We start from the raw sequence: 17,968 nt of genomic DNA, 5'->3' as shown, positions 1-17,968 counted from the left end.
TTGCAGCTTCCACTTCGCATAGCTGTATGTCCCTGTTCAGATCAGGATTCGGCCTTCCCGCGTAGTCTGGGATAATCGTAACGGTGGACGGGGGCAGGTATTTGATGTGAAATTTTATTCGTGGGTCTGACTGCGTACCAGGGATTGAGTGCAGAACCGTTGTCATTGTGCGGCGAGATTGGCCTTTGCTGTTGGCCGGGTCTATCAAATATCTCAGCAGCCTCCACGTTTTTGAGCTACTGGGAGTCCCCTTTAGACCGTCGCAAAGGGAGAGCCAATTCTCTCGACTCAGTTGCGCTGGGTATCTCGTAGCCTCCGCTGTCAGTCCGGCTATGCGCGTTTTCAACTTCCTCTTGTAGCGTTGCATTTTCCACCTGCGGGTCTGTCCTCTTCTAGCCTCCCGTAACTGAAGCAGCTTTTTATTGACGCTAGGCACTTTCTGGGTCGTGGATCTCATGTTCTCCCATAATCCTCTGGCCCATTCCTGTATGCTTGTAATCTCGCTAGATAGTCCTTGCGCTTTCCGGCGTTCGGGAAATTGGCGCGAATCAGTGATTCTGGCCTCACCTAGGTGGGCTCGGTACTCGGGACCTAGGATGACTGCCGATAATATATAACGGTCAGACACTAGATTTTCACCTGTGTTGGTCCAGCTGACCTCATTAATATTCTTGACTAAAGTCAGGTCAGGGCAAGTATCCCTGGAGACGCCGTTACCCATTCGTATGGGGACCAAGTGGTCAGTGACAAGGGTGAGGCCCTCTTCCTCCATGACAAGACTGAGTTCCGTGCCTATTTTATTGGTGTAACCGTATACCCACAGTGGGTGAGCGGCGTTGAAGTCGTGTACAATGAGGAGCGGGTTATCAGCCGCTACTCGCACCGCCTGTTGAATTATTTGCTTTATCGCCGCCTGTTTCCTCTTGGGGCGACAGTACACTTTGAGGACGAACAGGTTCTGGGCTCTTCCAGATTTTCTGGCATCAGTTCGGAGAGCACTCCGATTTGTTCATGCTGGGTTAATGAATGCTGTATGGCTGCAATTTCATTTCTAATGAGTGTAGCTGAATTATTGATTTGGAAATTGCCATGAGTCATGTAGCCCGGTAGTTTGACAGGCGCATTCGTTTCTCGGAGGGCAATTACGTCGGGTAGAATACTCACGGTTCCTATATACTGCTGTAGGGATCCGACTTTAGGTTTAATATTCCTGCAGTTCCACTGTCATATTGTTGTTCTTTCCTTCGATTTGTGGTTACGGGCCATTGCTACTACTGGAGAAGCCTTCCTGGGGATCTTGCGTGTTTAGTATGTCGTACGGCTTCTCTGGGCGCCTACTCTGCGACTTTTCCATCATCTCGATCCTTTTTTGCAAGGCACCTGATTCCGTGTACATTGAATCTACCCGTTCTGTAAGTGTGCCAAGCTGCTCTGTGATACTCGCTGTAGCCTCTTTCAGGTGCGCTTCGATTGTCGTGGTGATTATTTCAACTATTTGTGTATTTTCTTTTCTTGGCTCAACTCTAGGCTCTTCCGGGTCAATTGGGAGATCTGTCTTTACCACCATCTTTCTGCGTTTCTCGTTGGTCTGCGTAGTTATTGCTTCCTTGAGGGCAGCGAACTCATCCCTAAGACTCCTTAGCTCTGCCTAAACTTTCGCGCATTCGGCCTCTAGTCTTTCATTTTCTGCTTTGATCCTTGTGCACTCGGCGCAGTGGGGTTGGCTAGGTGGAGGGGTATGAGCAGAGGGAGAAGCATTGCTTGCCCAGCTCACCTGTCCTGGGTGGGAGGTGCACGGCTTCTTGGATCTGGATCTGGAGCGGGATTGTCCACGGGACGCGTGACGGGATGAGCTGCGTCCACGAGACCTGCTCCGCGAGGGCCTATATTGCGCGAACACACGCCGGGTTTCACGATCCCTCGCCAGTCCTTTCTGGCGCAAGACGAAAGGCTCGCAAAACCTCTTGGGGCACCTCTTGGGGAACCTTGGGGCACGCTGCGGCTTGCAGACGTGCGCCGGTGTCGGTTCCCGTGTCCCGCAGGAGTCACAAGCCCCAACGTTGGGATTTGCGTACACATAAGCATGATATCCCAACACATGGCAGACACCACACACTGTCACAGTCATCCTGTATAAGTACCGTTTAACTTCAACACTAATGTAGTACACATGAAAAGGTACCTTGTGTGCTTGTAAGGGGATAACCACAGTCCCGGTATTGCCGAGGCGGCGGCACATCAGAAGCTCATGCCCTGGTGAGTAGAGGTCGTCGAGGACTTGCTGCATGTTGTAGTGCACTGGTACATCGTAAATCTGTCCCTTGACCGAGTCGGCGGGGACCAGTCCATAGATGTTGACCGGATGTGTTTTCAGGAACGCGGTAAGATTGCCGTGACCAATGCTTCGAATTACAAACTTGCAAACGTACGTCAAGTATCTGATAAAGAAGGAGCCCTCGTCTCAGCTCAACCTCATGAAGCTGAACGCAAATACGCGCCAGGGAATGCCAAGAACCTGGTAGCGTCAAATATCCAAACAGACGACGAAAGGTCTAACGAGCACTAGGATGCTCGTGTCGCTGACAAGGCTGTATCAGCGACTGTGGTCCAAGGCGACAACGACAAGGTCAGCAAACGTGACAATGCCAGCCTAACACAAACTGTCTCCAAGGACAGCATGCCTCGTGTCTTTCGCACACGAAAAACAATTATCACATTATCATACGACACGAAGTCTGAACATGCCATGGACGTTCCACAAAGTGCCTTTCTTAGAAAGGCCGACATGGCCGAAAAGACAAGTTTGCATGGCGTTCAAGTATTCCTTTGAAAAAAGGGGGAAATAGGCGACGACGCAGATTTAGGACACACAGGAGGGGTTCTTATCTCTTGCTGTAGTGCTGTGCCCCAGCTCTGTTCTACATATGGATACCTATACAATACCGGGTTCTTAGAGCTCTGTTGGTTACCCACATTCGCAGCTCAGAACGGCCTTGAGTTTTTAGTTCATAGGACAATTCCTTGCCTTCGCAATGATTCCCACTCCCAGTCTTAAATGTGCCTCTAATGTTTTTGCACATCAATGCACTGCATGGTGAATTGGTCATCTCGAGCTACTCCCAATCACCAAAACTGACGCGAAATTACCCCAGCTCGTCCAGATATCTAGAGAGATTTGCCCGAGAGCAAATTCTAAGAAAGATTTTGGTGCAGATCCCAAAAGGTGAACAAAACACATTGGAAAGAACATCGATACCACAAGCGAACATTTACTACGCAATACCCGTTTATAAATTCTCAGCAACCAGTGTCCACAATTTGCTCTTCAGCAGTAATTATTCCGTGTTGACCCAAGCAGGCCATCCACTGCTGCGAAGGTGGGCATCTTAAAAATCCAACTGTGGGCATCTTAAAAATCCAATCACACAGAAAGCGGCTTAGTAAATTTGGCACGCGTTTCCTTTGCAAGACTTGATGTGCAGGTTCTGGACGTTTGCCCACTTGCCATTTAGGTGAGCATCCAGGCTTTCGACAACGGTGCAAACGTTCTCCAGCAGCTTGTCCCGTGTCATCTTCACATTTCCCACGGTTGCTGTGATGACAGAACGTTCTATTGGCGTGAAGAAGACGACATGCTTAACCTCTTCCACCTTGGCCTGCATTGACTCTTCGTGGGTAATCAGCACCGGTTCCCTGCGCGACGCGGCCAGATATTTCTGCACCTCGGCGGGAATTTCTTCGTATAGCGAAGGTGATGCTAGGAAGGCGTCGTACTTTTTCGGAAACATCCTCAGCCTTTTCTTGTTCTTGCTCATTCTCAGAATTGACTCTTTTGTCCGGCAAGACAGGCCGATCGCCTTCGCCTCTTCGCAGTGCTCATCATCCCCAAGAACGCACACCTGGAAGCTGAATTTGGGGGCGTGCTTGAGCCTTATAGCACCGCCGAAGCCTTTGTCCTCGCGAGGGTTGAAGCTGTAGAGGGTGATGTGAAGCTTCACGGTCTCGACGAAGAGGAGCTGTTTGAACATCGCCTCCTTGAGAACCGCTCGAATGCCTTGTTCCACTGCCCTCGGTTGCACGTGAATATCCATGGCTGCCGCCTGCTTAACGGCGATGGCTCACGAATCACTTCATGGACGGAACGGGCGGCTATCAATCCCTGCGCAGAATTGACCCTTGTGGCTCAGAACGGGCTGGTTTTAAGGTTGACAATGGCGATTGGGAATATGGTCCGAGAAAGAGTGACGCCTTACCAGAGTAACGCATTTGCTGGAGCCATAGTAGACAAGGAATGTGCATTGGAAAACTTTCCTCCTCCTCCAGGTACGTTCTCGAGGAGGATTCCGCTCTTCTGGTAAAATATGGTACTTAGCCTAGCACGCAAGACAAAAGTTTAAAAACACTCACGCTACTTAGAATGATGTCATGCCGTGACAGGAACGCAGAGCCAAAGGGCATGCACCTCCCCGTCTGGATCATCGTAAGTGTGATACGCGGGGACGTTGAGAGTATTAAAGCGAAGCTTTAGTCCCCTTACTGATGCCGCTGTGCTCCAATACGGCCTCTAGTCAGGACAACTTTCTCTGACAATGATGATGAATGATCGTGGGTGAAGTGAAAGGAAAAATTAGTGCCCTTCCACGCTGTGGAAACGGATGATCTGCGAAGCTGCATGCCCTCCACGGAGTGCACCAAAAACACGTTTGTTTGTAATTTATGACTGAGCATACGTCCTAGCCAATTACCTGAAAGAGATTTCGAAATACCCGAGCTGTATCCTAGTCCACAAACTTAGAGCTGTCTCTTTTCCTCCCGTGGCGTAGGTATCTTACTGTTCGTGTAACACGCCAACCCAATCCACTCTACCACTCAGGACACCGCACCGGACGTACTGGGCTGTTAGACGGCCGCGTTTTGACCTCACGCCAACACAACGGAGGTGTCATCAATAAGGAAATAAGGCCTATAGACCGTTCCATCGGGCGAGGGGGAAACGTACTCTCGCACGCAGCGGTCGCGGGGTGCGGGCCGCCTTTCCCCCTCTCTGGAGTGTGCGCCCGATCACAGCGGGCCTGGCGCGGCTGCTTCTTTGCCTTGACTACGCTCTGTAGGCATCGCGGGTGCGGGTTTACCCTTACTTTACGCATTATTTTAGGGAAATGTTAATAAATGAGCCAGACTGAGTTCATTTGAGTTGCTTGTGTGCTTTACAGGCAGGATTTTAGGCAATTTTGTTCTGCTCAGCTCTTTCTGTACAGTTACTTTGGAGTAGTTGCAGAACATTATTCTACCTTATTTCCAAACTAAAATAGGTCACTAAAACTTACCTCTGCCGCAGATGGTATTAGTAACATCTCCACCGTTGCTGCGGTCACATTGCGGTAAACTCAGCTCCAAGTTTTGCGTGGGCTGGCCTTGGCGATTTTCACAGTGACACCTCCCTAGGTTGTCCCTTTCCCCGGAAAGTCTGACGGGAAGCGGAAGGGGGCTACTGAAGGGGATTCTACCTCCATTCTTCCCGCATCCCCGATGAGGGCAAAATAAAGTTGTTCACTCACTCACTCCAGCCAACAGTTCAGTCTGTTACTCAAATGTGATGTCTCTGTCGGCTACATCAAACTAAGCAACGCAAAAGCGAACGCATGTCTGGTTGCCCGGTGGCAGACACTTAATATGTCCTTATATGACGCTCTCCAGGAGCTGTGTCGTTTATTTTATTTATGTTGTATATTAGTTACACGGCTACATTATGCTGCAGAGCAGCTCGAAATTTTAGAAAGAAGAAGTTTTGTTTATAGGTGAGGGTAAAGTGTCTATATATCGATAAGATTTAATACAAACTATTGATGTGGCAAAATGCCTGTATTAACCCCTGCAGAGATATGTAGCCTGAAGTCTGTTACACTGGCACACGGTTCTGCTTGTTGCCCATGGGCGCCGGTCTTATCACGGTTAGATCGTTTTATCCAACATCAGTTTTTGCAGTAAAGCGATCAAAATACCCCTATACGCGATCCCGGACACACACGCAAACAAAAAAAAATTGTTACGAAGTATTGCAGACATTCGCGGACCACGCTACCTCGAGGCGAATTTCAGCTCCCCCGCGGCCCAAAAAGCCGCCAATTTAAGCCAGATCGTTTAAACTTGTTCTATGCAACAACTTTCCCAGATAAAGTATATTACGGAAATGAACGCACAACGCGCTACAACGAAAAATTCACCGAGCTCCCGCAGGAGCCCATGCGCCGCAGAGCGAACGCCTAAGCCAGCGAATCGGCCAGCTACGAGAGGGCGCTGCGCACGCAAGATGGCGGTGCCCTCGTCGGAATGATCTATAGCTACGGGTGCCCCGCCTCCCCCCTTCCCCCCGTACCTCCACTCCCAACCCGTGCACGCATAAATTGGCAACCGGTCATGAGCGGGTCCTTATAGAGAGAGAGAAGGCTCTTTATTACAAGACAAAGCCGAGATGTTTGCCAGAATTTCGACACCGACATGCTACTCGGCGGAGGAAGGAGGAGGGGAGACGGAAAAGGCGATAGGAGAGGAAGAAGATGAAGAAGCTCGTTCGTAATCTGCCTGGTATTTCGTCCCTTCTTTTTGCGATAATTTTGCGAGTTTTACAACCATTTCAGCCAGAACACCTGCCTCGTTATGGAAGTTTTCTCCGTATGCTCCTCCCGGGTCCTCTTCGCAGTCTGCCGCCCTGACAGGGCCTCGAAGATCGGGTGACACTGGTACCGGCGATCCTGACATAGTTCCCCTGCCGAGGAGCGCCCCGCGGCCTCAATGGAGCGCTCACCGGTTGTAATCGGTGGCGAAGAGAATGCAAGTGAAGCTACTTCTAAAAGAGACAATGCCATTGATGCTACTTCTAAAAGAGACGCTGACACGATTGTTGGGGGCAGCGAACTTGCCGTAGGGATAACTGACGTCGACGAGGAAGGCTGTAAGGCCGTGAGTCATCGCAAAAAAAGCAAAAAACGCTCAGTCGGTATACCAGTGGTTGTGTTGCCGGCTAAAAGTGATCAAGACCTCAGGAAGGTGAAGCCCATAGTCCTATTCTGGGCCTTCAAGACTTTGCTTGGGCAGGCGCCTTTTCTCAGTAGGTTCGCTGCTCAGGGTGTCTTGCTCCTCGACGTAATCACGGAGAAGGAGGCTAAGGTATTGTTGAAGAATCAACCAGGTAGGAGGAATCGCAATTGCTGCTCGACTCCTTCACTCCTACGTGCAGAACACGTGCATCAGAAGGGGGTGTGCCCAAGTGGTATACGAGAGGACCTACTGCTATACCTCAGGCCTCAAGGTGTACTGCACGTCAGAAGAAGTCTTCGTCGAAGTGGCTCGTCGGTGAACGGATGAAAAACCACTCCATCTGACGATGTGGTGTTGTTGTTGGCACCAAACACTGAACGGCCGAGAACCATCAACTTTGAATTTACAAGGATATGAAACGGCCGACTTAACGGAGGCGCCTCCTCGTTGCTTCAAATTCAAGCGTTTTGGCCATATGGCAGAATCCTGCAGAGGAGATCAGCGCTGTAAGCGACGCGGTGGCCCGCATGACTTCCGGAAATGTACTGCGGGTTTCACCTGTGCCAACTGTAGTGACGACCACCCAGCAAGTTACAGCGGCTGTCCATTTCGAGTCAGCCCTCTGCACACGAGGAAAGCCTTCGTCGAGGGACCCAGATCATCTCCAACACTGTTGACACATCCCGACACAGACAGCTTCCCGGCTCTCAACGCACAGGAAGCAAACAATGAATCCAACATGACGGCAAATCCGGCAAGTGCTCAACCACTGGGTCATTAGAGCTCCCCCTTCGATCACCTCATCTCGGCGCAGACTTCAAGACTGCGGAAATTAAATGGGGCGTGAAAGATATGCCAACGTCTTGAAGGAGCGCCGTGTTCATTCAACGGAAACTAAGATGGAGGAAGGAAGGAATGTTGTGAGAGCCCTTTTTGCAGCCGTCCGGCCTCACCTTGCTTCTATGGCACCAAGCTTTTTAAAGACCTTTCCTGAGACCATGCTTAGCTTGGAACCACTAATATTGGGATTTTCTGCGACGCTCCTGCCGGAGCACGATATCTCTGCTTAAGCAACCGGTCACCACGAAGACAAAATCAGAGTGCTTTATTATACAATGGAATTGGGCTGGTCTACCTGCCGCCACGGAAAAATGTTGATATGAAGGCGTTCCTGGAACACCTCTGTGGCCGTTGTCCCTCCCACGTATTATATGTGGAGATTCTAATGCGCACCCTCTGCTGTGGCGAGATAAAGCGACACATGCGCGATTAAACCATCTAGCAGACGCCATTGATAGGTTGGATCTCTGTTGGAAATGATGGCACTCCACCATTCTTCGGGCCTCCTTGTGCTACTAGTGACATTGACTTAACCTTTATTTCAATTGATATTCAGTTAGGATGGACAGTGGCTCCAGACCGAATGGGTAGTGAACATTACCCTATCTTTATTGACGCAGCAGGATATCGACTACGGGCTTCTAAGATTGCCCAGGTTGTCAACTGGGACAAGTACCGACCGGAATTAGCAGCGGCTTCTGCCGACATATTAGACAGCATAACAGCAAGCAAGGAAGCAGAAACCATGGTGCTCAAGGTACCGAAGAACTTGCCGCCACCTGACTTAAGGTTTAAAAAAATGTGTGGCACGGAGAAGGGCGGAGCGTCATTTTACGTGGAAGAAAGATTTCGCATGGAAGACGGCTTTCAAAAGGTTAAATTCAACCATTCGGCGTTACACAAACAAACTCTGGCGAAATAAATGGCGGCATTTTGCGCTACATTAAGTGTATTTACTCCATCGCCACGTATCTTGGGAGTGGTGAACTCCCTTTTTGGCGGACCTCGCCCTGTCAAACCATTTCTGGCAAGCGCTCTAATCAAAGGCAAGGCTTTACCAACTATGGCTGAGGAGTTAGCTGTCATGTACGCATCTTCGACATCACCATGCGTAACAGGCGAGTCACATACTCGCAGAGTTGGACTGGCCAACCTAAGAATCCATCGCAAGAAATCTTCCCGTTCACCCACCGTCGTCATTAGACGGCGCAGAGGAGGATTTTTGCGAGAGAGTTGTTTCCCTGCATAAGTCGAAGATCGGCATTTAGGGTACACAGAAAGACTGACAAATAAAACAAAATTCCCTGCTGCCAAAAGCATAAAAATGAGGTAAGGGCATCCTCGGAGTGGCGCCACATATCTCAGGGAATCCGCTATGAATACATGAACTAATTTAGTTGCAAACAGTGCGAGGTAACCTTTGCGCTACGAAAGATCTAATGCAAGGTCCTTCGGAATGCGAGACGAGCACAAAGCCACCGCAGCGTCCACGATCGACTGTTTCAGCTGAATAAAGGTGAAGGTGTAGATTTTTTTGTGGCCTGGGACGTCAAAACGTGCGTCGTAAACATGTGTTCATCACTACAGGAGAAATTTGGAATCACACAAGTAGCTACCAGCGGAGGAAGAGCGCAATTTCCAGCTATTAGTGTATATGTACAGCTTTCAACGGCGCCTGGCGTAGCCTGTCAGCCAGAGTAACCTAAAACGAAGAAAACGTCCCAAAACCCAAAGGGAAGAATATGGTGAGGAAAATTAGAGGACACGGGCAGCCCCGGAAACATGACATCCTAGGCCCCCAGATCCTTATCCCGCAAAGAGTAAATGCTCTGCCCTCAACGCGATATTTACTGCGCAAATTCCACCGGTGCTGCGTATACGGCGATAGACTGAGCACGGCTTGCATCAACAGCTTCTGTGAAACATGGCGGTGTGCACAATATGGCGACATCCTTTCAAAATTCAAAACTAATGATATGGAACTAACGACATCATAAGATACGCTTTGGTATCCTAGAATTTGGTTCTTCAGTGATCTAACGATATCGGTCCAAAGATATGTGTCCAGTTTCCACACCATCGTCGCCTCGTTTTCACCTACGTACTCCAGGACACCTATTAAGCTCTCTTCAACTCAAGAGAGAGAAACATTTATTAGGGAAAAAAAGGAGGTGTCGCGATTGTCCTGGGGTTGGTGCCCCCCTTCCTGGCCCCACACTCTTCTGCTCCTCTCCGGGCTTGAACTTAAGTCCTTCTGAATTCCAAAGTCGGAGATGGCCAGAGCTGCCTCCCAGAGCGCAACCTTGTTTGTGTTGTTGTTTACTGAAGGCCAGATGATAGGGCAGGCCCATGTTGCATGAAATAAGTTGGAAGGGTTTCCGCATTAATTGCATGCGTCTGTGTGTGTTTGAGGGAACATTTTGGAGAGCCGGGATTTGTTAGAGTAAAGTGAAGAGTACATGGCGTTTGCCTCCCACCCGCTCAAGCCTTCCCTTTGTTCGAGCCTAAGGCCTTCCTTTCAAGCCAAAGCTTTCGCCGTATCTTTAGCTCACCTGAACCGCGGGTTCCTTGTTTTAGTTATTTTATTTATTTCAAAATGCTGTAGGCAGCATAGCTACCCAAGCAGGAGAGGGTTACTGGGGTGGTATTGGAAGCTAGTCCTCGGGACTGGCGTCACGGAACCGAGACAGGCGCTTGAGGTGGGCGTAAACGACGGATACGAACATTTATCTAGACAACACTACTAAAGAGATTGATGTTATGATTGCAAGCACAATTCCACACTAAACTCTATCAGAAAAATCAGAAAAGCTAACCAGTCTAAGTTGAGTTCAAAAATAAACTGAAAATAAAAACGTCTCGCGTCCTGTTCTGCACTTGATGCGGAGCCGATCCGTTGTCTTCGATGCGGCGGCTGTTGGTAGCTCGTCACGGCAACACTACGTCGCGCAGTCGAGGCCGGCGTGCGGCCATCGAGAAGTTAGAAGACATGCTGGCTCTGCAGTCCGGCTCCGGGAACACCACGGCGCCTAGTCGAAGCCGGCGATTCAATGCGCGGCTGTCGACTAGCAGGTAGGTGTGGCTGGCGCTGTGACCTGGCTGGCGTCCTCTATGGCGGCCTCGGCAGACCACGGCTACCACGTCTTGTGGGTAGCCCTCACATCCATGTTCCTCCGAATACCCCGCTGTCATCAGCCGCCATCTCCTCTTCTTCCTTTTCCGACGTTGCTTTATTGCCTCAGCTATTTGCCGGTTCCCTTTCAGGAGAAAGTTATATGGCACATACCTACAGAGGGTGATTGTCCCCTTCCTGCTAAATGATCTTATCAGAAACTTTCTTGTCGTCGACGCCTTCTGACGCACACACCACCACTGCCCTCTACCTCATCACAGTTACAAAAGGTGATATGAGAAGGCACCAACACTTGTGCATTCCATAATCGAGACGGGCAAGCCATTTCATTGTATACCATGGTGTTAGGCAAAAAGTCTTGTGAAATGCGCTAGTTCTGGTGAAGTACGGTGGCATCCTCTTGTTGTGATTAGTCTTCCGTGACCTCCGTGGTGAAGGAAGAAGATAATCTTCGCGCTACAAGCCGGTTTTGTCATTGTACCGTAGGCACAAAATTAAAGCGAAGCTTTAGTGTCCTTATTGATGCGGTTGTACGCGCTACAGAAAAGCCAACTTTCTCTGAGGATGATGAGATCTTGGGTGAGGTAAAAAAACGCTTCGCTTCCCGTGGCTGGAATCGAACCTAGGTCACTCGCGTTATGGAGCCAACGTATATCCGATTGCTCTATTTCGATTTTTTTCTTTATCGCCGGGTTTGGACATCACCTAAAACACAAATTACGCCCATCTTCCCGTGAGGCAACCCTGGTGTGATGCGACGCATCGGGGGGTTCAATTGGTGTTTCCGTTGGGTTGATTCTCCAAATCGCGTGAAACGTGTTGTGAACGCGTATGATGCATTTCCATCACATGCGGGTGTTCCTATACGCGGGACGATGGGCGTAATTGTGTCACACCACTCACTGAAGGGTCCGTCGCTTCCATCACGTCTTCATCGGAAGAATCAAGTCAAGCACGAAGTAGTCAAAGCAAGGTCACGTCAGTGCGAGAGCGAGCGCTTGACTGAACCGCCGGGGCGCGATACCCGCTTTATATTCACAGCGATTGATGGAGAGGAGACAACGGAGGAGAGTCGCGCATGCGCGCACTTCCGCGCACCGGAGCAGTTGTTAACGCAGCGAAGCGCACGCCAAACAAGCGCGCCAGCTGTGGTATGCTAATGAGCCGGAGTGAGAGTGTTGCACACAGCTGTGGGAGAGAAGAACGGAGGAGGGATGCGGACGGATGCCGCGACGACGACGCAGGAGGGACAAGCCCGAGAGCAAGAGATGCGTCGCATCTAAAAGGCATGAACAACAAGGGTAAAACCGCTAACGCTATGGTCGCTAGCGTAGCTCAAATTAAGAACGCGGCATGTTCAATACTTTTTCCACCTCCAAAAGCCAATCCGGTACACACGGCTGTACCTTCCACGCTTTACTATACGTCTGACGTTCTCGCAGAAGTACTGCCTCACTGGCCTGGCATCGATATCACTGTTGCGGAAAGCCATGCGAGACCTCCATATGCCGTGCAAGACCAAAAGCATTGATAAATCATAAGGTACACCATTACAGTCTCCTACACATAGCAACCGTATGCCGTGACAATCAAGAGGGAAATCCTTTTTCAGGGTACGCTGTAGCACATCCCACAGAAAGACCGCGTCCCAGCAATCCAGGAACACATGTTCGATTGTTTCGGGCTTCACACACAGGGTACAGTCCACACCCCACGGGACAAAGAGGCCCTTCTCCTGCATCCACGTTTTCGCAGGTAAAACACCGGCGTGCAATTTAAAGAAAAAGGATTTGACACCAGGTGGAACTGCTCTATTTCGACATAGTCGAAGCGAATGCCAAGCAGCAGGTACCGATTCGCGCCGTACACCCCAAACCCAAACTTCAGGCCTACAGAGTGCACCCGGGAGTTGCTGTGAGTATTCTAGGAAGGTGGTGCGTACCTCCACAGTAGCACATACTCGCAGTGTGGGATTGGCCAACCAAGCAATTTATCATGAGTAAGCTTCACGTTCAACCATCGTCGTCGTTACACGGAGGGGTGCATGATTTTCGTATACGGGCGACTTGCCGGCGGTGTTGAAGTGGAGACAAGCTGAGCCGCTTTAACATGTGTGCTACTGATGACGATACACCCCCGTACCTACCAATCCCTCTTTTCACCAACCGCGCAGAGGACTTCCATTTGTGAGCAAAATCTGTTTATAATCAACACCAATTCTCGCAGCGTTTCACAAAAAAAAAATTTGTTGTCCTGAGCCACCAATGTGAAGACGATAAAAAGGATGGTAACAAAGAACGAACATAATCATCATTACCAGTGGAAAAGAACATCTCTGCTTCGGACCAGCTACTATCTTTTGTGCTTGCCCATCGTACCTGCTGCCAGCGAACCTGTTCCCGACGAGTGGTTCTGCTGGAATTCATTGACGACCATCGACTCATACCTTAGAAAGCATGGGTAAGCGAAGACGACCTGGTGCCGACTACCGCGATTCTACACCTTGGTATGCGGAATAAAATTACGCAGTGTCTAGAGTGCCGTCGGATGGCACTCCAGCTGACGCTACAGACCTGGCTAGAGTGCGGTCCGACGACATTAGAATTTTTGAGACAGCTGACACATGCCAGAGTGTCTCCTGTTCTGGTGTAGAGGTTCCGTTTGAGCTTCTTGTTTTACAGGGCGGTGGTTCGAGCCCGGCTCTCGCCATCTTCTTACTTTTTAAAGACGACAGTCTTTCTTGGGCTACGTACACACAGAAATTTTGGTCTGTCTTTCGGTTACTCTATTCAGCCACCCGGCGAAAGTAAAACGATATTTGCGCAATAGTCTTATATACTCACAGCCAAATCTAAATATCCAAGTCCGGTGTCAGTGCATGTCTTATATATTTACAGCCAAATATAAACGTCTACGTTCTGTGTCAGTGTTCATACTTGTCACCATTGTTGCACAAGATATTACGCAAATATAATGCACAAAATCAATACACAAGAGGTCAATATCAATACACTGTTCCTTTATTAAACATTCATAAATACTTGGTTTTTACGATACCAAATGAAATATTACATGAACGGCAGGAAACTGTCGCCTGCTGTTGCCAGCGCTACCTCCTGGCGTCATTTAAGAAGTCAAATGGCAATTGCAACAACAGCTTCCACTAGGTGGGATACACGTTCCGCTTGGAACGCTCGCGCAGTAGGCCATCGTGGTTCTACTAGGGAGCCTCAATTCACGCGCGTCTCCGCCGTACGGCAGCACTAGCATCGAGACACCCGACTTGTAGTAGTAGAACGGGGTAAATTTAAAGGGGCTTGAGCAAACTTCTACCGTGTTATATTGGGAGGAACGAGACGGGAAAGGAACAGCATGCGAGGCGAGCGGAAAAGAGAAGGGAGACCTTTACTTGGCAGGGGCTCCGGTTGACTATCGCCTTTTGCCGACATATGCAACGCAAGGAGCAGATACCCGGCGAACTTTACCTTCACTTTAATTAAAATGTTAATTTCTTAGATCAGTTTTCGTTGTTTTGAAAGGTTTTTTTGGTGCGTTAGGTTATGTTACGTTAGTTTGCGTTACATTGCGTTAATAGAGAGCTAAGTAGTGCCAAGCGCGGCAATTTTCAAAACGCCGGTAGACGTCGCTTTAGTACAGTTCGTATAGTGCCGTCGGACGGCACTCTAGACACAGCCATAAAATTCCGCCCACTTGGTAGTGCCAGCGCGTGCGTGCACCAACAGCCGTGAGAGTAGCCCAGCGACATCGAAGCTGTATGCCAGTGAGGAATCTGTGAAGCATTATACCAGAATTGAGGGTTTTAAAGCCACGGGGACTTCTTCGCTAAAACAGCACATTTACTATAAGAGCAGGCTAGCGTGAATTAAGGAACGGGGGGGGGGGGATTGAAATGCGTTGTCTGTGTTAATAAAACCACAAACACAAGCCACTCTCAGATCGTTTAGCTGAATCGACTTTGCTTTCCGCTCGTTCTAGTCTGTAATGAGCAGCCAGACGTCATTCCTCTCCCCCCCAAAAAAGTGAATGCCCCAGCATTTAAGGGGAGGGGGGGGGTCTTTTTGTGCGCATGGCATGAAAGTTACGGCGGACATCAGGCCATGTGCGCCTAGTAGGGCTTCTTATGAGGTTAATGGCGGGAGTGAACCCTTGCACCCTACTCCTTTTATTCGCCTTACAATATTTGGGGTGTTTGTTGCCCTCGGCGTTCTTTTAAGTATATTCTTGGCGCCTTTGCGTTTTTGCCAACGGTGATGAGACCGCCGGGGGTAGGCCACGGAGATGAAGCGTTCTAGCGCGAGGCGTTGAAAAACAAGTGTAACTGTGTGTTCTTTGAGTACGCGTTGCGTTCTAGCGCGGGGCGTAAACCAGTGTCCCGGTGTTTTAGTAGTGTGACTAGCGCCATGCATAAACGAGTGTCCAGGTGTTCTTGTCATGTATCGCGACCACACTGAATGTGACAGTTCCTCGGTACCCTCCTAAACAACCAGTTGCATCAGGAATTCTGCGCCTAGTAATTTTTCCGGAAAGATTCGTCATGCCCTCACGAGATACCGCGTAGTAGGTTTCAGGTCACCTTAGTCTGGAACCCGCATACGCAAAATGTCGGCAATTAAGGTTACACGGGAAGCTTTTGTTTGCTTGGCTGACCGCTGCCCTCGTTGTGTTCTAAAAGAACAAAATAAGCACTACAGACGCATATTGCCCCAGAAAATGCAGCTAACTTGCTAGTCGCAGGAAACAGTTCTGTCGCTCAAAGCACGATGTATTTATTTTTTGCAAAATGAGCAAATTTTATAGTAAAACTAGCCGTAGTACCAGGCGCGCGTGATGGCCACGTACTACCGCTACGGAGGCATCGCCCGGTTGCGTGCATTTAGTATACCGGGTGGGTCAGTATACTGAATGCACGAACATGTATAACAATTGTTGAATTATCTATTACTTTCAATATTTACGTAGTTCACCGTGAACTCGTTCACAATTAGGAAATCTCCCCTGCTCTCAATACATAGACTCATCCCGGGGCGTGTGGTTATGGGCAACGGCTGGGAATCACGCTTTTTTCCAATGTACCACAATGCTGTTCTGAAACGACTCCTTACTCATGAGAAGTATTATGTGGTAGGCGTGAAGGATACCCATTAGTCAGTTTTATAATAAATCACACGGGATGCGGAGAGAGGCGTTTGGTCGCAGAAATTCTCAGGGGATTGCGAGTGCTAAGCTATGCAGGAAAATTGAACTCAGTTGCACTTCTAGAAGGGTGTAAATTTAAAAATCCCGCTAGGATTTAGGCCTGGTCGAAGCTTGGCCTTCCATTCTGAGTGAAATCCCGGGCCTCCATTCCCATATTTTCCTTCTCCCCAGTTTTAAAGGCCGACAAACTGAGTTCAACCACCATAACCTTTATGGCTTGTTTGGCTGCCAAGATGTCGTTTCGATGTATCTAGTAACTCCCCAAGTGTCTGCCCAACACATCATGACATAAGTGCACCGCGTTTCAATAACTTTCTTTTTAGTTACAGAGGTTGTAGAATAATATTTAGTTGATAGTGCCTGCCGATTGTACCTTAGCGAAATTCTGCGCCTGATTTCTTTTCCATGATTTTGATCAGCAGCTTCAGCTTGACAAAGATAGTAACATTCATCGTCCTCTTCTAGTCTTTCACCATCTAAGCGAAGAGGCTTTTGCTTGTCTGGTGCATAGCTTGCATTTCTATTTCTAACAAGCTAGAAATAGCTTGTCTGGTGGACTTGGCTTTCTAGTTCTTTATATCTTTTTTAATTCCTAGGACTGGTATTTTACATTATTAGCTCCCGCAGCATTTTTTGCAGCTTAGCTTTCGACTCACTGAAGAAATCACTCCCGGCCGCAAGTCTCAAGTAGCTCAAACAACCTCCAGTTGCTCGTCTACCTTACTGCTTGCAATTAAGGTTCCTAAATACCTCGTCTATGCCTCCTCTTGAACTTTTTGACAAGCTAGTGCCTTGTTATCTGATGCCGGTCCTTATGAGGAAATTGCCACTCTCCTCACCTTTTCGTGGAGGATTGCCTTGGGCATACGTCGGCTATGTATGTCTTCCAAAAACGTAATGCAAGTCTTCGCTGTCCCTTAGTCTCACAGTGCGTCTAATTCTGCAACAGGGAGAACTGAATGAACTTTTTTTCTGGAGATATCATGTCTGTGTTACGAGGTTTTGATGCTTCACGGATTTCTCAATAACCTGTGTAAGGATACACATATGACCCATCGTTGAGAAGAAGCCTTGGCTAAATTCTGCCGCTGATAAACTTTATTGTCACACACACCAGATGAAGATCAAACTGTTCTGACAGTGACACGAACGCTGAGCAGCCTGCAATTTAGCGAGGGGGGCGTATCTAGGTACCCCTAGAGCCACACGGGTGGCAGGCCTGAGGAGCCGGTCAAGCTGGGATCGTTGCGATGACGTTAATTTTACGTATGGCAGGGCGGAAAGAATGCGAGTATGTATTAGAGAGTTCACAAGTCGCGTAATATCGTGTTCTCGTAGGCCTTGGCGACGTCGGGTAAGCCGGCCGCTTATGTGAGTGAGTTGGGTAATTTGAACCTTACATCGATTGAGCCACTCTGAGGCCTTCCCATCATCCTGCAGACAGGTCAAAGCCGAGGACGCGCGGCCAGGCCTTACGTGGAAGACGGGTGGCATCAATCGTGAGTTCTATTTGAGAAAGTTGGTAGCTAGCTTTAGCCCGCAAACGCTCGTCAGTGACCACGAGGTACTCAGATTTCTGCGGAGATAGTGTGAGACCTACGCTTGTCCCGAAAGAGCGGACAGCATCAATGCCAGCCTGAAGTGTGTCTTACAGTTCAGCTGGGCTGTCTGTAGAACACCACAGGGTTATATCGTCAGCGTACAGTCCAAAGGAGAGATTAGGAATGGAATGAAGCAGAC

General features: G+C 49.1%; 1 pseudogene; it reads right to left on the bottom strand.

Annotated features, from left to right (window-relative positions):
• Positions 1–3,437: 3,437 nt before the first annotated feature.
• Positions 3,438–4,091, bottom strand: LOC144175604 (large ribosomal subunit protein uL1 pseudogene; annotated as a pseudogene).
• Positions 4,092–17,968: the final 13,877 nt, after the last annotated feature.

This window comes from Haemaphysalis longicornis, unplaced genomic scaffold (genome assembly GCF_048455015.1).
Source record: "Haemaphysalis longicornis isolate Haplotype H1 unplaced genomic scaffold, Haemaphysalis longicornis Haplotype H1 scaffold_3, whole genome shotgun sequence".
Classification (NCBI taxonomy): domain Eukaryota; kingdom Metazoa; phylum Arthropoda; class Arachnida; order Ixodida; family Ixodidae; genus Haemaphysalis; species Haemaphysalis longicornis.
This window is presented reverse-complemented; position numbering and strand designations above follow the sequence as displayed.